Consider the following 4,086-nt stretch of genomic DNA (forward strand, 5'->3'; position numbering starts at 1 on the left):
TCCTTTCACCTCAGCCTCCTGAGTAGTTGGGACTACAGACACAGCACCATGCCCGGAAAATTTTTGTATTTTTTCTCTTTTTGTGTGGAGACATGGGTTTTGCCATGTTACCCAAGCTAGTTTCAAACTTCTCAATGATCCTCTTGCCTCAGCCTCCCAAAGTAGAGGGTCAAGTGCACGTCTGGGTCTGCTCAGTTCCAGCATCAGCAGTGTTGCCCATGCATTCGTTACAGCACTTTGGAAAGAAACAAGGAGGAGAGAAAGATACTATGTTTTTTTTTGTTGTTGTTTTTTTTTTTTTTTTTTTTTTTTTTTTTTTTTTGAGACGGAGTCTCGCTCTGTCGCCCAGGCTGGAGTGCAGTGGCGCAATCTCGGCTCACTGCAAGCTCCGCCTCCTGGGTTCACGCCATTCTCCTGCCTCAGCCTATGTTTTAAGCAACTTATATAGTGCTGGTGTATCAGTTATCTGTTGCTACTGAACAAACTACTCTGAAACTCAGTGGCTTAAAATGATAATCATTGATTTGCTCACAGTGCTGTGGGTTGATGATATGGGCTGAGCCATCTGGGATGGATTGCCTCTGCCTCACACAGTGCTGTCTGGGCTCACTCAGGCATCTGTGGTCAGCTGGCAGCCAAAGACCTTACATTTCTGGGAGTAGGCTGGCTATGGGCCATGTCTCTCCTTTTCCTGTAGGCTGGCTCAGAGTTCTTCACCCAGTGGTGGCTTCGGGGTGCCCGATAGCAATGAGGGAAGGCAAGCCTCAATGTGCATGACTCTTCAGGGTGACATCACATCATCTCATTGACCAAAGCAGATCAAGTGGCCCAGGCCAGATTCAGGAGTTGGGGAGACATCCTGTACTGTGGCTATAAAGTCACATTGGAAGTGGGCTTGCAGTGAGTGACAGGAGGAATCTGTGGCCTTTTTTTTCAATTACCATGTCTAGAAATGAGATAAGTTCTTTATAAATATAACCTCATTGAATCTTACGCTCCGTGGGGCCATTTGGAATGATTCCAGGAAGACGAAGAAGCTGAATTTTGATAACAGAGTGGCTCTTCTGTCTTCACATTGCTTGTGAGAAGTGGGGTGGGGTCCCCAGTAGCCAACATTAATAGGGGTTGTCTGTCAGGCATCAGCTGAATGCTTCCCTGTGAGAGTAGAAGCTCACATCTCAGAGCCAGCCAAGCCTGGGCTGGAGGCAAGTGTCTGCTGCTCTCTCTCACACTCTATCCTGATTAACAGCACCTGGATTTCCTCACCTCTGAAATGAGCTTATTCTATGTGCTGCCTAGCATTGTAGGAGGCAAGGGCAGGCTCAGAGTGCTGGCAGCGCCTTCCTTAGTGGAGCTGGCTGGTCACCTTTCTTAAAGATGGTTGGCAAGACAAGAGCTGCTGGTGCTTTTTCTGAGAAGTTGAGAGAAATGGCAAAGTCTAGATCCTTGGCACAAAGCCGATGCTGGTGTGAAGACCCTCAGAACCTAAGACCATGACTGATGTCTCTCCCTCAGCTGGGGATCTTCTTCTTGTTTCAAGGGGGCAGAGGCTGAGTGCAGCAGACACTGTCGTGTCTGGATCAGATGCCCCAGATCTCAGTGGCTGATTCCATCTGGCTGCCCCTAGCTCCTGTGGGCTCTGTTGCTCAATGGCTCACGCCAAAAATGTCTTGAGTATTATGCTTAGTCCTTGGACAGCTTTAGTTTCTCTTCTGAGAGTATGAAAATGTGGGCTCCTGAAGAGCCACCCAGGCCTATCTAAGAGGGTGGGCAGTGCAGCATGATATGGTGGAGAGGATGCCAGCCTCAGAGGCAGGCCGGGTGAGTTTAACTCCACTCCCTCACATCCGACCTTTACTTGCTTACATTCAACAAGCTCCTCATCTTCTTCTTCTTCTTTTTTTTTTTTTTTTTTTTTTTTTTGAGACGGAGTCTGGCTCTGTCGCTCAGGCTGGAGTGCAGTGGCCGGATCTCAGCTCACTGCAAGCTCCACCTCCTGAATTTATGCCATTCTCCTGCCTCAGCCTCCGGAGTAGCTGGGACTACAGGCGCCACCTCGCCCAGCTAGTTTTTTTTTGTATTTTTCAGTAGAGACAGGGTTTCACCGTGTTAGGATGGTCTCGATCTCCTGACCTCGTGATGCGCCCGTCTCGGCCTCCCAAAGTGCTGGGACTATAGGCTTGAGCCACCGTGCCCGGCCACTCCTCATCTTCTTGAAATGCCAGTTTCTCCATCTAGAAAGTGGGCATACTGGCATTGAGCATGGAAGGCGTGTCCGGGGCACTGACAGCCGTGGGCACACAGAAGAGGAACGGTGGTCACCATGGGCACAGCGCAGCACTGCGCTTGTCAGCAGACCCTTCTAAGACCCGTCTTCTTTCCTCAATACCCCATGGAAGCCAAAATAGCAGCTTTTACTACCTATTATCTGGTGTTCTTATGCCCATCCTTTGCTGGAATAGTTTCCCTCAGTCAAGTTCACAATTTCGCAAACCTTAATTGGATAAATTGGATATGATTTGTCACACCTCAGTAAACCAGAGGTGCTAAAATACCCAGAAAGAATGTGACGTTTGGCCTGTGTCTCCCTTCCCAAAACCAGGGCTGGAGAGCTCAGTCAGGACATTTATTTGGAAAATAATCCCAGGAAAAAGGGGTAAGGGGCCAGTGGGTGGCCAGCAGGGTGGGAGGGGAGTCAGATGGCAGAGGAATCCCTGAGCTGGTCACCACTGCAGGCAGCAGCCACTCTCCATCCCTTTGGAAGGAAAAGAGTGTTTCTCAGAATCACCCAGCCAGGGGATGAAGAGGAGATGCACCTGCATCAGCCTCTGCCCTCCAGGGAGGAGGAGGCATCACCCGTATTGCTGAGTGGTACCTGAGTGTGTGAAGTGGGTTCCCTCTAACAGAAAAGAGATGTCAAAATAGGATCCTGGGAAATCTTGCTGTGTCGTTTAAGATGTGGAATTCCTGCATCACCCAAGCCTACATTAGAGATCTGTATTTCAATTCAAGACTTTAGGTGTCCAGTTGATCTTTTCCCTAAATATGAGCCTGTGTGGAGCCTGGGCCATAAGGCTGCTTATAGCAGATAGTCGCACAGGTAGGTTTTGTTTATGCTGTCCAGTTGGGAGAGATCGTAAACCATCACCAGTGGGCAGCCCTTTCACACACCAGACAGCCAGAAATCAGGTAAGCCAGAACAAAGTTCAAGCCCCCCACTTGCCCATAAGGACATGGTGGCTCTTTCTTTTGTTGTCCTGTATGGCTGGCCCTGCAGTTGTTCTGCTCTCTCCTGACCTCTGTCTTCCACTTCTTGTTCTTAGATTGTCACTTGACCTGAACGCACACTTGGCCTTACATTCTCCCGGGCATTTCCAGCTACCATGGGTAATGACCCAGCCTGTCCACACCAGAGCCTGCATCCTCATTGTGTCACCAACTTGGCTGTCCTCATGTCCCCCAGAAACCTGCCTCACCCCTGTCCTGCCTGAGCAGATGGCTTCTCTTTGAATTTTATCTAGTTATTAATTTCTATGATCCAATTAATTGTCCCATAATACGTACCTATTATTATGACTGAATGTGGTATCAGAAGCTTCAGTATTTTTAAGAAAATTGTAGTTCAGCTGAAAGCTAGAAAACACGAGTGTTCTCAGGACCATTAGAGATTAAACAAAGAAAAAAGAAGAAGAAAAAGCTTTACAAAGCTTTGCTACAGGATGACCTGTGAGGCCAGAATTTGTAGCATATGCTCAAAAACTCGAGCTTCCAAAAATGGACACAGACATCGACTTCAATCCAGGCACCAAGTGAACAGTGCAATGCACCTCCTCACTAAGATAAAGGAAGACTGTATTTTTCTTGCTGTACAAGTGTAACTCTAACGTCAAGAAAAACTAAGAGGTTGGGATTCTTGAAAACATTGCTGGTGCAGCACTAAGCATTTAAACATGTCATTAATTATTAGCATGGTTGCTGGCACTTTCTAAAAGGCCTAAGAACTTGTTTTTGGCTCAAGAAAACATATTTCTTGCTGCATTTGCTTTTTTTCTGTGAGCGAAAAAAAGTTCTTTTGCAAAAATAACC

Source organism: Macaca fascicularis, chromosome 10 (genome assembly GCF_037993035.2).
Source record: "Macaca fascicularis isolate 582-1 chromosome 10, T2T-MFA8v1.1".
Taxonomy (NCBI): Eukaryota; Metazoa; Chordata; class Mammalia; order Primates; family Cercopithecidae; genus Macaca; species Macaca fascicularis.